At 49.8% G+C, this 16,923-nt stretch overlaps 41 non-coding genes across 41 annotated transcripts; 33 read left to right on the top strand and 8 right to left on the bottom strand.

Annotated features, from left to right (window-relative positions):
• The first annotated feature begins 722 nt into the window (after positions 1-722).
• On the top strand, positions 723-795 carry trnar-acg (transfer RNA arginine (anticodon ACG)). The gene has a single exon. It is a non-coding gene; the product is annotated as a tRNA-Arg (tRNA).
• A 425-nt stretch (positions 796-1,220) lies between these two features.
• Positions 1,221-1,292, top strand: trnae-uuc (transfer RNA glutamic acid (anticodon UUC)). Its single transcript has one exon. It is a non-coding gene; the product is annotated as a tRNA-Glu (tRNA).
• A 123-nt stretch (positions 1,293-1,415) lies between these two features.
• On the top strand, positions 1,416-1,502 carry trnay-gua (transfer RNA tyrosine (anticodon GUA)). Its single transcript is given in 2 exon segments — positions 1,416-1,452; positions 1,467-1,502. It is a non-coding gene; the product is annotated as a tRNA-Tyr (tRNA).
• A 54-nt stretch (positions 1,503-1,556) lies between these two features.
• trnae-cuc (transfer RNA glutamic acid (anticodon CUC)) lies at positions 1,557-1,628 on the bottom strand. The gene has a single exon. It is a non-coding gene; the product is annotated as a tRNA-Glu (tRNA).
• Positions 1,629-1,908: 280 nt separating this feature from the next.
• trnay-gua (transfer RNA tyrosine (anticodon GUA)) lies at positions 1,909-1,995 on the top strand. Its single transcript is given in 2 exon segments — positions 1,909-1,945; positions 1,960-1,995. It is a non-coding gene; the product is annotated as a tRNA-Tyr (tRNA).
• A 406-nt stretch (positions 1,996-2,401) lies between these two features.
• Positions 2,402-2,488, top strand: trnay-gua (transfer RNA tyrosine (anticodon GUA)). The gene is given in 2 exon segments: positions 2,402-2,438; positions 2,453-2,488. It is a non-coding gene; the product is annotated as a tRNA-Tyr (tRNA).
• A 406-nt stretch (positions 2,489-2,894) lies between these two features.
• Positions 2,895-2,981, top strand: trnay-gua (transfer RNA tyrosine (anticodon GUA)). Its single transcript is given in 2 exon segments — positions 2,895-2,931; positions 2,946-2,981. It is a non-coding gene; the product is annotated as a tRNA-Tyr (tRNA).
• Positions 2,982-3,293: 312 nt separating this feature from the next.
• Positions 3,294-3,366, top strand: trnar-acg (transfer RNA arginine (anticodon ACG)). The gene has a single exon. It is a non-coding gene; the product is annotated as a tRNA-Arg (tRNA).
• A 425-nt stretch (positions 3,367-3,791) lies between these two features.
• trnae-uuc (transfer RNA glutamic acid (anticodon UUC)) lies at positions 3,792-3,863 on the top strand. Its single transcript has one exon. It is a non-coding gene; the product is annotated as a tRNA-Glu (tRNA).
• Positions 3,864-3,986: 123 nt separating this feature from the next.
• trnay-gua (transfer RNA tyrosine (anticodon GUA)) lies at positions 3,987-4,073 on the top strand. Its single transcript is given in 2 exon segments — positions 3,987-4,023; positions 4,038-4,073. It is a non-coding gene; the product is annotated as a tRNA-Tyr (tRNA).
• A 54-nt stretch (positions 4,074-4,127) lies between these two features.
• Positions 4,128-4,199, bottom strand: trnae-cuc (transfer RNA glutamic acid (anticodon CUC)). The gene has a single exon. It is a non-coding gene; the product is annotated as a tRNA-Glu (tRNA).
• A 280-nt stretch (positions 4,200-4,479) lies between these two features.
• trnay-gua (transfer RNA tyrosine (anticodon GUA)) lies at positions 4,480-4,566 on the top strand. Its single transcript is given in 2 exon segments — positions 4,480-4,516; positions 4,531-4,566. It is a non-coding gene; the product is annotated as a tRNA-Tyr (tRNA).
• An 805-nt stretch (positions 4,567-5,371) lies between these two features.
• Positions 5,372-5,444, top strand: trnar-acg (transfer RNA arginine (anticodon ACG)). The gene has a single exon. It is a non-coding gene; the product is annotated as a tRNA-Arg (tRNA).
• A 425-nt stretch (positions 5,445-5,869) lies between these two features.
• Positions 5,870-5,941, top strand: trnae-uuc (transfer RNA glutamic acid (anticodon UUC)). Its single transcript has one exon. It is a non-coding gene; the product is annotated as a tRNA-Glu (tRNA).
• A 123-nt stretch (positions 5,942-6,064) lies between these two features.
• Positions 6,065-6,151, top strand: trnay-gua (transfer RNA tyrosine (anticodon GUA)). Its single transcript is given in 2 exon segments — positions 6,065-6,101; positions 6,116-6,151. It is a non-coding gene; the product is annotated as a tRNA-Tyr (tRNA).
• A 54-nt stretch (positions 6,152-6,205) lies between these two features.
• trnae-cuc (transfer RNA glutamic acid (anticodon CUC)) lies at positions 6,206-6,277 on the bottom strand. Its single transcript has one exon. It is a non-coding gene; the product is annotated as a tRNA-Glu (tRNA).
• Positions 6,278-6,557: 280 nt separating this feature from the next.
• Positions 6,558-6,644, top strand: trnay-gua (transfer RNA tyrosine (anticodon GUA)). The gene is given in 2 exon segments: positions 6,558-6,594; positions 6,609-6,644. It is a non-coding gene; the product is annotated as a tRNA-Tyr (tRNA).
• A 406-nt stretch (positions 6,645-7,050) lies between these two features.
• Positions 7,051-7,137, top strand: trnay-gua (transfer RNA tyrosine (anticodon GUA)). The gene is given in 2 exon segments: positions 7,051-7,087; positions 7,102-7,137. It is a non-coding gene; the product is annotated as a tRNA-Tyr (tRNA).
• Positions 7,138-7,449: 312 nt separating this feature from the next.
• On the top strand, positions 7,450-7,522 carry trnar-acg (transfer RNA arginine (anticodon ACG)). The gene has a single exon. It is a non-coding gene; the product is annotated as a tRNA-Arg (tRNA).
• A 425-nt stretch (positions 7,523-7,947) lies between these two features.
• On the top strand, positions 7,948-8,019 carry trnae-uuc (transfer RNA glutamic acid (anticodon UUC)). Its single transcript has one exon. It is a non-coding gene; the product is annotated as a tRNA-Glu (tRNA).
• Positions 8,020-8,284: 265 nt separating this feature from the next.
• trnae-cuc (transfer RNA glutamic acid (anticodon CUC)) lies at positions 8,285-8,356 on the bottom strand. Its single transcript has one exon. It is a non-coding gene; the product is annotated as a tRNA-Glu (tRNA).
• Positions 8,357-8,636: 280 nt separating this feature from the next.
• Positions 8,637-8,723, top strand: trnay-gua (transfer RNA tyrosine (anticodon GUA)). The gene is given in 2 exon segments: positions 8,637-8,673; positions 8,688-8,723. It is a non-coding gene; the product is annotated as a tRNA-Tyr (tRNA).
• A 406-nt stretch (positions 8,724-9,129) lies between these two features.
• On the top strand, positions 9,130-9,216 carry trnay-gua (transfer RNA tyrosine (anticodon GUA)). The gene is given in 2 exon segments: positions 9,130-9,166; positions 9,181-9,216. It is a non-coding gene; the product is annotated as a tRNA-Tyr (tRNA).
• Positions 9,217-9,528: 312 nt separating this feature from the next.
• Positions 9,529-9,601, top strand: trnar-acg (transfer RNA arginine (anticodon ACG)). Its single transcript has one exon. It is a non-coding gene; the product is annotated as a tRNA-Arg (tRNA).
• Positions 9,602-10,026: 425 nt separating this feature from the next.
• trnae-uuc (transfer RNA glutamic acid (anticodon UUC)) lies at positions 10,027-10,098 on the top strand. The gene has a single exon. It is a non-coding gene; the product is annotated as a tRNA-Glu (tRNA).
• Positions 10,099-10,363: 265 nt separating this feature from the next.
• On the bottom strand, positions 10,364-10,435 carry trnae-cuc (transfer RNA glutamic acid (anticodon CUC)). Its single transcript has one exon. It is a non-coding gene; the product is annotated as a tRNA-Glu (tRNA).
• Positions 10,436-10,715: 280 nt separating this feature from the next.
• trnay-gua (transfer RNA tyrosine (anticodon GUA)) lies at positions 10,716-10,802 on the top strand. The gene is given in 2 exon segments: positions 10,716-10,752; positions 10,767-10,802. It is a non-coding gene; the product is annotated as a tRNA-Tyr (tRNA).
• A 406-nt stretch (positions 10,803-11,208) lies between these two features.
• trnay-gua (transfer RNA tyrosine (anticodon GUA)) lies at positions 11,209-11,295 on the top strand. The gene is given in 2 exon segments: positions 11,209-11,245; positions 11,260-11,295. It is a non-coding gene; the product is annotated as a tRNA-Tyr (tRNA).
• A 312-nt stretch (positions 11,296-11,607) lies between these two features.
• Positions 11,608-11,680, top strand: trnar-acg (transfer RNA arginine (anticodon ACG)). Its single transcript has one exon. It is a non-coding gene; the product is annotated as a tRNA-Arg (tRNA).
• Positions 11,681-12,105: 425 nt separating this feature from the next.
• Positions 12,106-12,177, top strand: trnae-uuc (transfer RNA glutamic acid (anticodon UUC)). The gene has a single exon. It is a non-coding gene; the product is annotated as a tRNA-Glu (tRNA).
• Positions 12,178-12,442: 265 nt separating this feature from the next.
• Positions 12,443-12,514, bottom strand: trnae-cuc (transfer RNA glutamic acid (anticodon CUC)). Its single transcript has one exon. It is a non-coding gene; the product is annotated as a tRNA-Glu (tRNA).
• Positions 12,515-12,794: 280 nt separating this feature from the next.
• trnay-gua (transfer RNA tyrosine (anticodon GUA)) lies at positions 12,795-12,881 on the top strand. Its single transcript is given in 2 exon segments — positions 12,795-12,831; positions 12,846-12,881. It is a non-coding gene; the product is annotated as a tRNA-Tyr (tRNA).
• A 312-nt stretch (positions 12,882-13,193) lies between these two features.
• On the top strand, positions 13,194-13,266 carry trnar-acg (transfer RNA arginine (anticodon ACG)). Its single transcript has one exon. It is a non-coding gene; the product is annotated as a tRNA-Arg (tRNA).
• Positions 13,267-13,691: 425 nt separating this feature from the next.
• trnae-uuc (transfer RNA glutamic acid (anticodon UUC)) lies at positions 13,692-13,763 on the top strand. Its single transcript has one exon. It is a non-coding gene; the product is annotated as a tRNA-Glu (tRNA).
• Positions 13,764-13,886: 123 nt separating this feature from the next.
• On the top strand, positions 13,887-13,973 carry trnay-gua (transfer RNA tyrosine (anticodon GUA)). The gene is given in 2 exon segments: positions 13,887-13,923; positions 13,938-13,973. It is a non-coding gene; the product is annotated as a tRNA-Tyr (tRNA).
• Positions 13,974-14,027: 54 nt separating this feature from the next.
• Positions 14,028-14,099, bottom strand: trnae-cuc (transfer RNA glutamic acid (anticodon CUC)). Its single transcript has one exon. It is a non-coding gene; the product is annotated as a tRNA-Glu (tRNA).
• A 280-nt stretch (positions 14,100-14,379) lies between these two features.
• On the top strand, positions 14,380-14,466 carry trnay-gua (transfer RNA tyrosine (anticodon GUA)). The gene is given in 2 exon segments: positions 14,380-14,416; positions 14,431-14,466. It is a non-coding gene; the product is annotated as a tRNA-Tyr (tRNA).
• A 524-nt stretch (positions 14,467-14,990) lies between these two features.
• On the top strand, positions 14,991-15,063 carry trnar-acg (transfer RNA arginine (anticodon ACG)). The gene has a single exon. It is a non-coding gene; the product is annotated as a tRNA-Arg (tRNA).
• Positions 15,064-15,683: 620 nt separating this feature from the next.
• On the top strand, positions 15,684-15,770 carry trnay-gua (transfer RNA tyrosine (anticodon GUA)). The gene is given in 2 exon segments: positions 15,684-15,720; positions 15,735-15,770. It is a non-coding gene; the product is annotated as a tRNA-Tyr (tRNA).
• A 54-nt stretch (positions 15,771-15,824) lies between these two features.
• Positions 15,825-15,896, bottom strand: trnae-cuc (transfer RNA glutamic acid (anticodon CUC)). Its single transcript has one exon. It is a non-coding gene; the product is annotated as a tRNA-Glu (tRNA).
• Positions 15,897-16,176: 280 nt separating this feature from the next.
• Positions 16,177-16,263, top strand: trnay-gua (transfer RNA tyrosine (anticodon GUA)). The gene is given in 2 exon segments: positions 16,177-16,213; positions 16,228-16,263. It is a non-coding gene; the product is annotated as a tRNA-Tyr (tRNA).
• The last annotated feature ends 660 nt before the right edge of the window (positions 16,264-16,923 follow it).

The raw sequence follows: 16,923 nt of genomic DNA, 5'->3' as shown, positions 1-16,923 counted from the left end.
CGGCGGTGAGAGCGCCGAATCCTAACCACTAGACCACCAGGGAAGGACTTTTCGATGAGCCTTCTAAATCCTGACTGTGGGCCTCTACCGTGTTTTGCTGCAACTTCTCAAGCTAGACCACTAAGGCTAGCCTTTTTGTCCTGGAGAGAGTCTCTGACTCTGGATCACAGTTCTTCCACTGAGAAACAGTCCAGTCAATTACCAACAAGACGTGTAAACACCTGCAAGGCGCCAGACCGGTGGGCCAGTGGCCTAATGGAAAACGCGTCTGACTATGGATCAGAAATTTCTGATAGGTTGAGCTTTCGTTCGTAATCTCTGTGCCTTCGATAGCTCAGCTGGTAGAGCGGAGGACAGTAGGTGAAAGGTTGGCAATCCTTAGGTCGCTGGTTCGACTCCGGCTCGAAGGAGGTCCCTTTTCACATGCAAACCCTTTCTTGGCTAAGTTGCAAGGCAAAAGCATGTTCCCTGACCGGGAATCAAATCCGGGCCGCGGCGGTGAGAGCGCCGAATCCTAACCACTAGACCACCAGGGAAGGACTTTCTTATTCGCCTCCTAAATCCTGGCTGTTGGCCTCTACCAGATTTTGCTGCAACTTCTAAGGCTAGCCTTTTCCTCCTGGAGAGAATCTCTTACTCTGGATCACAGTTCTTCCACTGAGAAGCTGTTCAGTCAAACACCAACAAGACGCGTATAAACACCAGCAAGTCGTTCCTACAGTGGGCCAGTGGCGCAATGGATAACGCGTCTGACTACGGATCAGAAGATTCTAGGTTCGACTCCTGGCTGGCTCGAACGATTGTTTTTGCTTTGCTTTCAGCCTTTAATTATTAAATTGATTTATGTTTCTTATAAATTGACAGTCCAACCATAGGCTGTTTTGTCTGCGAGATAGCGCTTACCATTCATTACCGTGCGTGTTTTCAAATGCATCGCATAAGTACTGTCACAGGGACCTTGCTTTAATGAGCAGTTTTAAGTATCTATTATGTGATCACAAGAATGGGATAAAGTTTCACCCCCTGGGCGAAACAAATGACAGCTTGTTCCATTGAGTCTGTTAAAACTGAATTCGGTAAACAATGCCTTCGGATCATACCCATATTTTTAAAGGGGACGATCACACACTGAAAGCCAAAGGGCTCAACAGAACCCTGCCCTTGTACGTACCACATGGATGAAAAACACCCCCACAATCCTGCTTGATAGGTGCAGGAATTCCCATATGGTCTAGCGGTCAGGATTCCTGGTTTTCACCCAGGCGGCCCGGGTTCGACTCCCGGTATGGGAAGTTGTAATTGTTTTGGCTTCCCTTACTGAACAGCCAGCGCTTCGGTCTGCGGCAAAAGCACTTTTAGCCGGCAGTGGAGCTGCAGCAACCTGATAGGTTGAGGTTCTGTTGCTCACCTGCGTGCCTTCGATAGCTCAGCTGGTAGAGCGGAGGACTGTAGGTGGAAGGTTGGAAATCCTTAGGTCGCTGGTTCGACTCCGGCTCGAAGGAGGTCATTTTTCACATGCAAACACTTTCTTGGCTGTGTTGGAGGGAAAAAGACTGTTCCCTGACCGGGAATCGAACCCGGGCCGCGGCGGTGAGAGCGCCGAATCCTAACCACTAGACCACCAGGGAAGACCTTTTTGATGAGCCTTCTAAATCCTGACTGTGGGCCTCTACCGTGTTTTGCTGCAACTTCTCAAGCTAGACCACTAAGGCTAGCCTTTTTGTCCTGGAGAGAGTCTCTGACTCTGGATCACAGTTCTTCCACTGAGAAACAGTCCAGTCAATTACCAACAAGACGTGTAAACACCTGCAAGGCGCCAGACCGCTGGGCCAGTGGCCTAATGGAAAACGCGTCTGACTATGGATCAGAAATTTCTGATAGGTTGAGCTTTCGTTCGTAATCTCTGTGCCTTCGATAGCTCAGCTGGTAGAGCGGAGGACTGTAGGTGAAAGGTTGGCAATCCTTAGGTCGCTGGTTCGACTCCGGCTCGAAGGAGGTCCCTTTTCACATGCAAACCCTTTCTTGGCTAAGTTGCAAGGCAAAAGCATGTTCCCTGACCGGGAATCAAATCCGGGCCGCGGCGGTGAGAGCGCCGAATCCTAACCACTAGACCACCAGGGAAGGACTTTTCGATGAGCCTTCTAAATCCTGACTGTGGGCCTCTACCGTGTTTTGCTGCAACTTCTCAAGCTAGACCACTAAGGCTAGCCTTTTTGTCCTGGAGAGAGTCTCTGACTCTGGATCACAGTTCTTCCACTGAGAAACAGTCCAGTCAATTACCAACAAGACGTGTAAACACCTGCAAGGCGCCAGACCGGTGGGCCAGTGGCCTAATGGAAAACGCGTCTGACTATGGATCAGAAATTTCTGATAGGTTGAGCTTTCGTTCGTAATCTCTGTGCCTTCGATAGCTCAGCTGGTAGAGCGGAGGACTGTAGGTGAAAGGTTGGCAATCCTTAGGTCGCTGGTTCGACTCCGGCTCGAAGGAGGTCCCTTTTCACATGCAAACCCTTTCTTGGCTAAGTTGCAAGGCAAAAGCATGTTCCCTGACCGGGAATCAAATCCGGGCCGCGGCGGTGAGAGCGCCGAATCCTAACTACTAGACCACCAGGGAAGGACTTTTCGATGAGCCTTCTAAATCCTGACTGTGGGCCTCTACCGTGTTTTGCTGCAACTTCTCAAGCTAGACCACTAAGGCTAGCCTTTTTGTCCTGGAGAGAGTCTCTGACTCTGGATCACAGTTCTTCCACTGAGAAACAGTCCAGTCAATTACCAACAAGACGTGTAAACACCTGCAAGGCGCCAGACCGGTGGGCCAGTGGCCTAATGGAAAACGCGTCTGACTATGGATCAGAAATTTCTGATAGGTTGAGCTTTCGTTCGTAATCTCTGTGCCTTCGATAGCTCAGCTGGTAGAGCGGAGGACTGTAGGTGAAAGGTTGGCAATCCTTAGGTCGCTGGTTCGACTCCGGCTCGAAGGAGGTCCCTTTTCACATGCAAACCCTTTCTTGGCTAAGTTGCAAGGCAAAAGCATGTTCCCTGACCGGGAATCAAATCCGGGCCGCGGCGGTGAGAGCGCCGAATCCTAACCACTAGACCACCAGGGAAGGACTTTCTTATTCGCCTCCTAAATCCTGGCTGTTGGCCTCTACCAGATTTTGCTGCAACTTCTAAGGCTAGCCTTTTCCTCCTGGAGAGAATCTCTTACTCTGGATCACAGTTCTTCCACTGAGAAGCTGTTCAGTCAAACACCAACAAGACGCGTATAAACACCAGCAAGTTGTTCCTACAGTGGGCCAGTGGCGCAATGGATAACGCGTCTGACTACGGATCAGAAGATTCTAGGTTCGACTCCTGGCTGGCTCGAACGATTGTTTTTGCTTTGCTTTCAGCCTTTAATTATTAAATTGATTTATGTTTCTTATAAATTGACAGTCCAACCATAGGCTGTTTTGTCTGCGAGATAGCGCTTACCATTCATTACCGTGCGTGTTTTCAAATGCATCGCATAAGTACTGTCACAGGGACCTTGCTTTAATGAGCAGTTTTAAGTATCTATTATGTGATCACAAGAATGGGATAAAGTTTCACCCCCTGGGCGAAACAAATGACAGCTTCTTCCATTGAGTCTGTTAAAACTGAATTCGGTAAACAATGCCTTCGGATCATACCCATATTTTTAAAGGGGACGATCACACACTGAAAGCCAAAGGGCTCAACAGAACCCTGCCCTTGTACGTACCACATGGATGAAAAACACCCCCACAAGCCTGCTTGATAGGTGCAGGAATTCCCATATGGTCTAGCGGTCAGGATTCCTGGTTTTCACCCAGGCGGCCCGGGTTCGACTCCCGGTATGGGAAGTTGTGATTCTTTTGGCTTCCCTTACTGAACAGCCAGCGCTTCGGTCTGCGGCAAAAGCAGTTTTAGCCGGCAGTGGAGCTGCAGCAACCTGATAGGTTGAGGTTCTGTTGCTCACCTGCGTGCCTTCGATAGCTCAGCTGGTAGAGCGGAGGACTGTAGGTGGAAGGTTGGAAATCCTTAGGTCGCTGGTTCGACTCCGGCTCGAAGGAGGTCACTTTTCACATGCAAACACTTTCTTGGCTGTGTTGGAGGGAAAAAGACTGTTCCCTGACCGGGAATCGAACCCGGGCCGCGGCGGTGAGAGCGCCGAATCCTAACCACTAGACCACCAGGGAAGGACTTTTCGATGAGCCTTCTAAATCCTGACTGTGGGCCTCTACCGTGTTTTGCTGCAACTTCTCAAGCTAGACCACTAAGGCTAGCCTTTTTGTCCTGGAGAGAGTCTCTGACTCTGGATCACATTTCTTCCACTGAGAAACAGTCCAGTCAATTACCAACAAGATGTGTAAACACCTGCAAGGCGCCAGACCGGTGGGCCAGTGGCCTAATGGAAAACGCGTCTGACTATGGATCAGAAATTTCTGATAGGTTGAGCTTTCGTTCGTAATCTCTGTGCCTTCGATAGCTCAGCTGGTAGAGCGGAGGACTGTAGGTGAAAGGTTGGCAATCCTTAGGTCGCTGGTTCGACTCCGGCTCGAAGGAGGTCCCTTTTCACATGCAAACCCTTTCTTGGCTAAGTTGCAAGGCAAAAGCATGTTCCCTGACCGGGAATCAAATCCGGGCTGCGGCGGTGAGAGCGCCGAATCCTAACCACTAGACCACCAGGGAAGGACTTTTCGTTGAGCCTTCTAAATCCTGACTGTGGGCCTCTACCGTGTTTTGCTGCAACTTCTCAAGCTAGACCACTAAGGCTAGCCTTTTTGTCCTGGAGAGAGTCTCTGACTCTGGATCACAGTTCTTCCACTGAGAAACAGTCCAGTCAATTACCAACAAGACGTGTAAACACCTGCAAGGCGCCAGACCGGTGGGCCAGTGGCCTAATGGAAAACGCGTCTGACTATGGATCAGAAATTTCTGATAGGTTGAGCTTTCGTTCGTAATCTCTGTGCCTTCGATAGCTCAGCTGGTAGAGCGGAGGACAGTAGGTGAAAGGTTGGCAATCCTTAGGTCGCTGGTTCGACTCCGGCTCGAAGGAGGTCCCTTTTCACATGCAAACCCTTTCTTGGCTAAGTTGCAAGGCAAAAGCATGTTCCCTGACCGGGAATCAAATCCGGGCCGCGGCGGTGAGAGCGCCGAATCCTAACCACTAGACCACCAGGGAAGGACTTTCTTATTCGCCTCCTAAATCCTGGCTGTTGGCCTCTACCAGATTTTGCTGCAACTTCTAAGGCTAGCCTTTTCCTCCTGGAGAGAATCTCTTACTCTGGATCACAGTTCTTCCACTGAGAAGCTGTTCAGTCAAACACCAACAAGACGCGTATAAACACCAGCAAGTCGTTCCTACAGTGGGCCAGTGGCGCAATGGATAACGCGTCTGACTACGGATCAGAAGATTCTAGGTTCGACTCCTGGCTGGCTCGAACGATTGTTTTTGCTTTGCTTTCAGCCTTTAATTATTAAATTGATTTATGTTTCTTATAAATTGACAGTCCAACCATAGGCTGTTTTGTCTGCGAGATAGCGCTTACCATTCATTACCGTGCGTGTTTTCAAATGCATCGCATAAGTACTGTCACAGGGACCTTGCTTTAATGAGCAGTTTTAAGTATCTATTATGTGATCACAAGAATGGGATAAAGTTTCACCCCCTGGGCGAAACAAATGACAGCTTGTTCCATTGAGTCTGTTAAAACTGAATTCGGTAAACAATGCCTTCGGATCATACCCATATTTTTAAAGGGGACGATCACACACTGAAAGCCAAAGGGCTCAACAGAACCCTGCCCTTGTACGTACCACATGGATGAAAAACACCCCCACAATCCTGCTTGATAGGTGCAGGAATTCCCATATGGTCTAGCGGTCAGGATTCCTGGTTTTCACCCAGGCGGCCCGGGTTCGACTCCCGGTATGGGAAGTTGTAATTGTTTTGGCTTCCCTTACTGAACAGCCAGCGCTTCGGTCTGCGGCAAAAGCACTTTTAGCCGGCAGTGGAGCTGCAGCAACCTGATAGGTTGAGGTTCTGTTGCTCACCTGCGTGCCTTCGATAGCTCAGCTGGTAGAGCGGAGGACTGTAGGTGGAAGGTTGGAAATCCTTAGGTCGCTGGTTCGACTCCGGCTCGAAGGAGGTCATTTTTCACATGCAAACACTTTCTTGGCTGTGTTGGAGGGAAAAAGACTGTTCCCTGACCGGGAATCGAACCCGGGCCGCGGCGGTGAGAGCGCCGAATCCTAACCACTAGACCACCAGGGAAGACCTTTTTGATGAGCCTTCTAAATCCTGACTGTGGGCCTCTACCGTGTTTTGCTGCAACTTCTCAAGCTAGACCACTAAGGCTAGCCTTTTTGTCCTGGAGAGAGTCTCTGACTCTGGATCACAGTTCTTCCACTGAGAAACAGTCCAGTCAATTACCAACAAGACGTGTAAACACCTGCAAGGCGCCAGACCGCTGGGCCAGTGGCCTAATGGAAAACGCGTCTGACTATGGATCAGAAATTTCTGATAGGTTGAGCTTTCGTTCGTAATCTCTGTGCCTTCGATAGCTCAGCTGGTAGAGCGGAGGACTGTAGGTGAAAGGTTGGCAATCCTTAGGTCGCTGGTTCGACTCCGGCTCGAAGGAGGTCCCTTTTCACATGCAAACCCTTTCTTGGCTAAGTTGCAAGGCAAAAGCATGTTCCCTGACCGGGAATCAAATCCGGGCCGCGGCGGTGAGAGCGCCGAATCCTAACCACTAGACCACCAGGGAAGGACTTTTCGATGAGCCTTCTAAATCCTGACTGTGGGCCTCTACCGTGTTTTGCTGCAACTTCTCAAGCTAGACCACTAAGGCTAGCCTTTTTGTCCTGGAGAGAGTCTCTGACTCTGGATCACAGTTCTTCCACTGAGAAACAGTCCAGTCAATTACCAACAAGACGTGTAAACACCTGCAAGGCGCCAGACCGGTGGGCCAGTGGCCTAATGGAAAACGCGTCTGACTATGGATCAGAAATTTCTGATAGGTTGAGCTTTCGTTCGTAATCTCTGTGCCTTCGATAGCTCAGCTGGTAGAGCGGAGGACTGTAGGTGAAAGGTTGGCAATCCTTAGGTCGCTGGTTCGACTCCGGCTCGAAGGAGGTCCCTTTTCACATGCAAACCCTTTCTTGGCTAAGTTGCAAGGCAAAAGCATGTTCCCTGACCGGGAATCAAATCCGGGCCGCGGCGGTGAGAGCGCCGAATCCTAACCACTAGACCACCAGGGAAGGACTTTCTTATTCGCCTCCTAAATCCTGGCTGTTGGCCTCTACCAGATTTTGCTGCAACTTCTAAGGCTAGCCTTTTCCTCCTGGAGAGAATCTCTTACTCTGGATCACAGTTCTTCCACTGAGAAGCTGTTCAGTCAAACACCAACAAGACGCGTATAAACACCAGCAAGTCGTTCCTACAGTGGGCCAGTGGCGCAATGGATAACGCGTCTGACTACGGATCAGAAGATTCTAGGTTCGACTCCTGGCTGGCTCGAACGATTGTTTTTGCTTTGCTTTCAGCCTTTAATTATTAAATTGATTTATGTTTCTTATAAATTGACAGTCCAACCATAGGCTGTTTTGTCTGCGAGATAGCGCTTGCCATTCATTACCGTGCGTTTTTTCAAATGCATCGCAGAAGTACTGTCACAGGGACCTTGCTTTAATGAGCAGTTTTAAGTATCTATTATGTGATCACAAGAATGGGATAAAGTTTCACCCCCTGGGCGAAACAAATGACAGCTTCTTCCATTGAGTCTGTTAAAACTGAATTCGGTAAACAATGCCTTCGGATCATACCCATATTTTTAAAGGGGACGATCACACACTGAAAGCCAAAGGGCTCAACAGAACCCTGCCCTTGTACGTACCACATGGATGAAAAACACCCCCACAAGCCTGCTTGATAGGTGCAGGAATTCCCATATGGTCTAGCGGTCAGGATTCCTGGTTTTCACCCAGGCGGCCCGGGTTCGACTCCCGGTATGGGAAGTTGTGATTGTTTTGGCTTCCCTTACTGAACAGCCAGCGCTTCGGTCTGCGGCAAAAGCACTTTTAGCCGGCAGTGGAGCTGCAGCAACCTGATAGGTTGAGGTTCCTTATGCTCTTCTGCGTGCCTTTGATAGCTCAGCTGGTAGAGCGGAGGACTGTAGGTGGAAGGTTGGAAATCCTTAGGTCGCTGGTTCGACTCCGGCTCGAAGGAGGTCATTTTTCACATGCAAACACTTTCTTGGCTGTGTTGGAGGGAAAAAGACTGTTCCCTGACCGGGAATCGAACCCGGGCCGCGGCGGTGAGAGCGCCGAATCCTAACCACTAGACCACCAGGGAAGGACTTTTCGATGAGCCTTCTAAATCCTGACTGTGGGCCTCTACCGTGTTTTGCTGCAACTTCTCAAGCTAGACCACTAAGGCTAGCCTTTTTGTCCTGGAGAGAGTCTCTGACTCTGGATCACAGTTCTTCCACTGAGAAACAGTCCAGTCAATTACCAACAAGACGTGTAAACACCTGCAAGGCGCCAGACCGGTGGGCCAGTGGCCTAATGGAAAACGCGTCTGACTATGGATCAGAAATTTCTGATAGGTTGAGCTTTCGTTCGTAATCTCTGTGCCTTCGATAGCTCAGCTGGTAGAGCGGAGGACTGTAGGTGAAAGGTTGGCAATCCTTAGGTCGCTGGTTCGACTCCGGCTCGAAGGAGGTCCCTTTTCACATGCAAACCCTTTCTTGGCTAAGTTGCAAGGCAAAAGCATGTTCCCTGACCGGGAATCAAATCCGGGCCGCGGCGGTGAGAGCGCCGAATCCTAACCACTAGACCACCAGGGAAGGACTTTTCGATGAGCCTTCTAAATCCTGACTGTGGGCCTCTACCGTGTTTTGCTGCAACTTCTCAAGCTAGACCACTAAGGCTAGTCTTTTTGTCCTGGAGAGAGTCTCTGACTCTGGATCACAGTTCTTCCACTGAGAAACAGTCCAGTCAATTACCAACAAGACGTGTAAACACCTGCAAGGCGCCAGACCGGTGGGCCAGTGGCCTAATGGAAAACGCGTCTGACTATGGATCAGAAATTTCTGATAGGTTGAGCTTTCGTTCGTAATCTCTGTGCCTTCGATAGCTCAGCTGGTAGAGCGGAGGACTGTAGGTGAAAGGTTGGCAATCCTTAGGTCGCTGGTTCGACTCCGGCTCGAAGGAGGTCCCTTTTCACATGCAAACCCTTTCTTGGCTAAGTTGCAAGGCAAAAGCATGTTCCCTGACCGGGAATCAAATCCGGGCCGCGGCGGTGAGAGCGCCGAATCCTAACCACTAGACCACCAGGGAAGGACTTTCTTATTCGCCTCCTAAATCCTGGCTGTTGGCCTCTACCAGATTTTGCTGCAACTTCTAAGGCTAGCCTTTTCCTCCTGGAGAGAATCTCTTACTCTGGATCACAGTTCTTCCACTGAGAAGCTGTTCAGTCAAACACCAACAAGACGCGTATAAACACCAGCAAGTCGTTCCTACAGTGGGCCAGTGGCGCAATGGATAACGCGTCTGACTACGGATCAGAAGATTCTAGGTTCGACTCCTGGCTGGCTCGAACGATTGTTTTTGCTTTGCTTTCAGCCTTTAATTATTAAATTGATTTATGTTTCTTATAAATTGACAGTCCAACCATAGGCTGTTTTGTCTGCGAGATAGCGCTTGCCATTCATTACCGTGCGTTTTTTCAAATGCATCGCAGAAGTACTGTCACAGGGACCTTGCTTTAATGAGCAGTTTTAAGTATCTATTATGTGATCACAAGAATGGGATAAAGTTTCACCCCCTGGGCGAAACAAATGACAGCTTCTTCCATTGAGTCTGTTAAAACTGAATTCGGTAAACAATGCCTTCGGATCATACCCATATTTTTAAAGGGGACGATCACACACTGAAAGCCAAAGGGCTCAACAGAACCCTGCCCTTGTACGTACCACATGGATGAAAAACACCCCCACAAGCCTGCTTGATAGGTGCAGGAATTCCCATATGGTCTAGCGGTCAGGATTCCTGGTTTTCACCCAGGCGGCCCGGGTTCGACTCCCGGTATGGGAAGTTGTGATTGTTTTGGCTTCCCTTACTGAACAGCCAGCGCTTCGGTCTGCGGCAAAAGCACTTTTAGCCGGCAGTGGAGCTGCAGCAACCTGATAGGTTGAGGTTCCTTATGCTCTTCTGCGTGCCTTTGATAGCTCAGCTGGTAGAGCGGAGGACTGTAGGTGGAAGGTTGGAAATCCTTAGGTCGCTGGTTCGACTCCGGCTCGAAGGAGGTCATTTTTCACATGCAAACACTTTCTTGGCTGTGTTGGAGGGAAAAAGACTGTTCCCTGACCGGGAATCGAACCCGGGCCGCGGCGGTGAGAGCGCCGAATCCTAACCACTAGACCACCAGGGAAGGACTTTTCGATGAGCCTTCTAAATCCTGACTGTGGGCCTCTACCGTGTTTTGCTGCAACTTCTCAAGCTAGACCACTAAGGCTAGCCTTTTTGTCCTGGAGAGAGTCTCTGACTCTGGATCACAGTTCTTCCACTGAGAAACAGTCCAGTCAATTACCAACAAGACGTGTAAACACCTGCAAGGCGCCAGACCGGTGGGCCAGTGGCCTAATGGAAAACGCGTCTGACTATGGATCAGAAATTTCTGATAGGTTGAGCTTTCGTTCGTAATCTCTGTGCCTTCGATAGCTCAGCTGGTAGAGCGGAGGACTGTAGGTGAAAGGTTGGCAATCCTTAGGTCGCTGGTTCGACTCCGGCTCGAAGGAGGTCCCTTTTCACATGCAAACCCTTTCTTGGCTAAGTTGCAAGGCAAAAGCATGTTCCCTGACCGGGAATCAAATCCGGGCCGCGGCGGTGAGAGCGCCGAATCCTAACCACTAGACCACCAGGGAAGGACTTTTCGATGAGCCTTCTAAATCCTGACTGTGGGCCTCTACCGTGTTTTGCTGCAACTTCTCAAGCTAGACCACTAAGGCTAGTCTTTTTGTCCTGGAGAGAGTCTCTGACTCTGGATCACAGTTCTTCCACTGAGAAACAGTCCAGTCAATTACCAACAAGACGTGTAAACACCTGCAAGGCGCCAGACCGGTGGGCCAGTGGCCTAATGGAAAACGCGTCTGACTATGGATCAGAAATTTCTGATAGGTTGAGCTTTCGTTCGTAATCTCTGTGCCTTCGATAGCTCAGCTGGTAGAGCGGAGGACTGTAGGTGAAAGGTTGGCAATCCTTAGGTCGCTGGTTCGACTCCGGCTCGAAGGAGGTCCCTTTTCACATGCAAACCCTTTCTTGGCTAAGTTGCAAGGCAAAAGCATGTTCCCTGACCGGGAATCAAATCCGGGCCGCGGCGGTGAGAGCGCCGAATCCTAACCACTAGACCACCAGGGAAGGACTTTCTTATTCGCCTCCTAAATCCTGGCTGTTGGCCTCTACCAGATTTTGCTGCAACTTCTAAGGCTAGCCTTTTCCTCCTGGAGAGAATCTCTTACTCTGGATCACAGTTCTTCCACTGAGAAGCTGTTCAGTCAAACACCAACAAGACGCGTATAAACACCAGCAAGTCGTTCCTACAGTGGGCCAGTGGCGCAATGGATAACGCGTCTGACTACGGATCAGAAGATTCTAGGTTCGACTCCTGGCTGGCTCGAACGATTGTTTTTGCTTTGCTTTCAGCCTTTAATTATTAAATTGATTTATGTTTCTTATAAATTGACAGTCCAACCATAGGCTGTTTTGTCTGCGAGATAGCGCTTACCATTCATTACCGTGCGTGTTTTCAAATGCATCGCATAAGTACTGTCACAGGGACCTTGCTTTAATGAGCTGTTTTAAGTATCTATTATGTGATCACAAGAATGGGATAAAGTTTCACCCCCTGGGCGAAACAAATGACAGCTTCTTCCATTGAGTCTGTTAAAACTGAATTCGGTAAACAATGCCTTCGGATCATACCCATATTTTTAAAGGGGACGATCACACACTGAAAGCCAAAGGGCTCAACAGAACCCTGCCCTTGTACGTACCACATGGATGAAAAACACCCCCACAAGCCTGCTTGATAGGTGCAGGAATTCCCATATGGTCTAGCGGTCAGGATTCCTGGTTTTCACCCAGGCGGCCCGGGTTCGACTCCCGGTACGGGAAGTTGTGATTGTTTTGGCTTCCCTTACTGAACAGCCAGCGCTTCGGTCTGCGGCAAAAGCACTTTTAGCCGGCAGTGGAGCTGCAGCAACCTGATAGGTTGAGGTTCCTTATGCTCTTCTGCGTGCCTTTGATAGCTCAGCTGGTAGAGCGGAGGACTGTAGGTGGAAGGTTGGAAATCCTTAGGTCGCTGGTTCGACTCCGGCTCGAAGGAGGTCATTTTTCACATGCAAACACTTTCTTGGCTGTGTTGGAGGGAAAAAGACTGTTCCCTGACCGGGAATCGAACCCGGGCCGCGGCGGTGAGAGCGCCGAATCCTAACCACTAGACCACCAGGGAAGGACTTTTTGATGAGCCTTCTAAATCCTGACTGTGGGCCTCTACCGTGTTTTGCTGCAACTTCTCAAGCTAGACCACTAAGGCTAGCCTTTTTGTCCTGGAGAGAGTCTCTGACTCTGGATCACAGTTCTTCCACTGAGAAACAGTCCAGTCAATTACCAACAAGACGTGTAAACACCTGCAAGGCGCCAGACCGGTGGGCCAGTGGCCTAATGGAAAACGCGTCTGACTATGGATCAGAAATTTCTGATAGGTTGAGCTTTCGTTCGTAATCTCTGTGCCTTCGATAGCTCAGCTGGTAGAGCGGAGGACTGTAGGTGAAAGGTTGGCAATCCTTAGGTCGCTGGTTCGACTCCGGCTCGAAGGAGGTCCCTTTTCACATGCAAACCCTTTCTTGGCTAAGTTGCAAGGCAAAAGCATGTTCCCTGACCGGGAATCAAATCCGGGCCGCGGCGGTGAGAGCGCCGAATCCTAACCACTAGACCACCAGGGAAGGACTTTCTTATTCGCCTCCTAAATCCTGGCTGTTGGCCTCTACCAGATTTTGCTGCAACTTCTAAGGCTAGCCTTTTCCTCCTGGAGAGAATCTCTTACTCTGGATCACAGTTCTTCCACTGAGAAGCTGTTCAGTCAAACACCAACAAGACGCGTATAAACACCAGCAAGTCGTTCCTAAAGTGGGCCAGTGGCGCAATGGATAACGCGTCTGACTACGGATCAGAAGATTCTAGGTTCGACTCCTGGCTGGCTCGAACGATTGTTTTTGCTTTGCTTTCAGCCTTTAATTATTAAATTGATTTATGTTTCTTATAAATTGACAGTCCAACCATAGGCTGTTTTGTCTGCGAGATAGCGCTTACCATTCATTACCGTGCGTGTTTTCAAATGCATCGCATAAGTACTGTCACAGGGACCTTGCTTTAATGAGCAGTTTTAAGTATCTATTATGTGATCACAAGAATGGGATAAAGTTTCACCCCCTGGGCGAAACAAATGACAGCTTCTTCCATTGAGTCTGTTAAAACTGAATTCGGTAAACAATGCCTTCGGATCATACCCATATTTTTAAAGGGGACGATCACACACTGAAAGCCAAAGGGCTCAACAGAACCCTGCCCTTGTACGTACCACATGGATGAAAAACACCCCCACAAGCCTGCTTGATAGGTGCAGGAATTCCCATATGGTCTAGCGGTCAGGATTCCTGGTTTTCACCCAGGCGGCCCGGGTTCGACTCCCGGTATGGGAAGTTGTGATTGTTTTGGCTTCCCTTACTGAACAGCCAGCGCTTCGGTCTGCGGCAAAAGCACTTTTAGCCGGCAGTGGAGCTGCAGCAACCTGATAGGTTGAGGTTCTGTTGCTCACCTGCGTGCCTTCGATAGCTCAGCTGGTAGAGCGGAGGACTGTAGGTGGAAGGTTGGAAATCCTTAGGTCGCTGGTTCGACTCCGGCTCGAAGGAGGTCATTTTTCACATGCAAACACTTTCTTGGCTGTGTTGGAGGGAAAAAGACTGTTCCCTGACCGGGAATCGAACCCGGGCCGCGGCGGTGAGAGCGCCGAATCCTAACCACTAGACCACCAGGGAAGGACTTTTCGATGAGCCTTCTAAATCCTGACTGTGGGCCTCTACCGTGTTTTGCTGCAACTTCTCAAGCTAGACCACTAAGGCTAGCCTTTTTGTCCTGGAGAGAGTCTCTGACTCTGGATCACAGTTCTTCCACTGAGAAACAGTCCAGTCAATTACCAACAAGACGTGTAAACACCTGCAAGGCGCCAGACCGGTGGGCCAGTGGCCTAATGGAAAACGCGTCTGACTATGGATCAGAAATTTCTGATAGGTTGAGCTTTCGTTCGTAATCTCTGTGCCTTCGATAGCTCAGCTGGTAGAGCGGAGGACTGTAGGTGAAAGGTTGGCAATCCTTAGGTCGCTGGTTCGACTCCGGCTCGAAGGAGGTCCCTTTTCACATGCAAACCCTTTCTTGGCTAAGTTGCAAGGCAAAAGCATGTTCCCTGACCGGGAATCAAATCCGGGCCGCGGCGGTGAGAGCGCCGAATCCTAACCACTAGACCACAAGGGAAGGACTTTTTGATGAGCCTTCTAAATCCTGACTGTGGGCCTCTACCGTGTTTTGCTGCAACTTCTCAAGCTAGACCACTAAGGCTAGGTCCCTTTTCACATGCAAACCCTTTCTTGGCTAAGTTGCAAGGCAAAAGCATGTTCCCTGACCGGGAATCAAATCTGGGCCGCAGCGGTGAGAGCGCCGAATCCTAACCACTAGACCACCAGGGAAGGACTTTCTTATTCGCCTCCTAAATCCTGGTTGTTGGCCTCTACCAGATTTTGCTGCAACTTCTAAGGCTAGCCTTTTCCTCCTGGAGAGAATCTCTTACTCTGGATCACAGTTCTTCCACTGAGAAGCTGTTCAGTCAAACACCAACAAGATGCGTATAAACACCAGCAAGTCGTTCCTACAGTGGGCCAGTGGCGCAATGGATAACGCGTCTGACTACGGATCAGAAGATTCTAGGTTCGACTCCTGGCTGGCTCGAACGATTGTTTTTGCTTTGCTTTCAGCCTTTAATTATTAAATTGATTTATGTTTCTTATAAATTGACAGTCCAACCATAGGCTGTTTTGTCTGCGAGATAGCGCTTACCATTCATTACCGTGCGTGTTTTCAAATGCATCGCATAAGTACTGTCACAGGGACCTTGCTTTAATGAGCAGTTTTAAGTATCTATTATGTGATCACAAGAATGGGATAAAGTTTCACCCCCTGGGCGAAACAAATGACAGCTTCTTCCATTGAGTCTGTTAAAACTGAATTCGGTAAACAATGCCTTCGGATCATACCCATATTTTTAAAGGGGACGATCACACACTGAAAGCCAAAGGGCTCAACAGAACCCTGCCCTTGTACGTACCACATGGATGAAAAACACCCCCACAAGCCTGCTTGATAGGTGCAGGAATTCCCATATGGTCTAGCGGTCAGGATTCCTGGTTTTCACCCAGGCGGCCCGGGTTGGACTCCCGGTATGGGAAGTTGTGATTGTTTTGGCTTCCCTTACTGAACAGCCAGCGCTTCGGTCTGCGGCAAAAGCACTTTTAGCCGGCAGTGGAGCTGCAGCAACCTGATAGGTTGAGGTTCTGTTGCTCACCTGCGTGCCTTCGATAGCTCAGCTGGTAGAGCGGAGGACTGTAGGTGGAAGGTTGGAAATCCTTAGGTCGCTGGTTCGACTCCGGCTCGAAGGAGGTCATTTTTCACATGCAAACACTTTCTTGGCTGTGTTGGAGGGAAAAAGACTGTTCCCTGACCGGGAATCGAACCCGGGCCGCGGCGGTGAGAGCGCCGAATCCTAACCACTAGACCACCAGGGAAGGACTTTTCGATGAGCCTTCTAAATCCTGACTGTGGGCCTCTACCGTGTTTTGCTGCAACTTCTCAAGCTAGACCACTAAGGCTAGCCTTTTTGTCCTGGAGAGAGTCTCTGACTCTGGATCACAGTTCTTCCACTGAGAAACAGTCCAGTCAATTACCAACAAGACGTGTAAACACCTGCAAGGCGCCAGACCGGTGGGCCAGTGGCCTAATGGAAAACGCGTCTGACTATGGATCAGAAATTTCTGATAGGTTGAGCTTTCGTTCGTAATCTCTGTACCTTCGATAGCTCAGCTGGTAGAGCGGAGGACTGTAGGTGAAAGGTTGGCAATCCTTAGGTCGCTGGTTCGACTCCGGCTCGAAGGAGGTCCCTTTTCACATGCAAACCCTTTCTTGGCTAAGTTGCAAGGCAAAAGCATGTTCCCTGACCGGGAATCAAATCCGGGCCGCGGCGGTGAGAGCGCCGAATCCTAACCACTAGACCACCAGGGAAGGACTTTTCGATGAGCCTTCTAAATCCTGACTGTGGGCCTCTACCGTGTTTTGCTGCAACTTCTCAAGCTAGACCACTAAGGCTAGCCTTTTTGTCCTGGAGAGAGTCTCTGACTCTGGATCACAGTTCTTCCACTGAGAAACAGTCCAGTCAATTACCAACAAGACGTGTAAACACCTGCAAGGCGCCAGACCGGTGGGCCAGTGGCCTAATGGAAAACGCGTCTGACTATGGATCAGAAATTTCTGATAGGTTGAGCTTTCGTTCGTAATCTCTGTGCCTTCGATAGCTCAGCTGGTAGAGTGGAGGACTGTAGGTGAAAGGTTGGCAATCCTTAGGTCGCTGGTTCGACTCCGGCTCGAAGGAGGTCCCTTTTCACATGCAAACCCTTTCTTGGCTAAGTTGCAAGGCAAAAGCATGTTCCCTGACCGGGAATCAAATCCGGGCCGCGGCGGTGAGAGCGCCGAATCCTAACCACTAGACCACCAGGGAAGGACTTTCTTATTCGCCTCCTAAATCCTGGCTGTTGGCCT

The sequence above is a fragment of the Pseudorasbora parva genome, chromosome 6 (genome assembly GCF_024679245.1).
Source record: "Pseudorasbora parva isolate DD20220531a chromosome 6, ASM2467924v1, whole genome shotgun sequence".
Taxonomy (NCBI): domain Eukaryota; kingdom Metazoa; phylum Chordata; class Actinopteri; order Cypriniformes; family Gobionidae; genus Pseudorasbora; species Pseudorasbora parva.
Note: the sequence above shows the minus strand (reverse complement) of the source record. Positions and strands in the feature narration are given on the sequence as shown.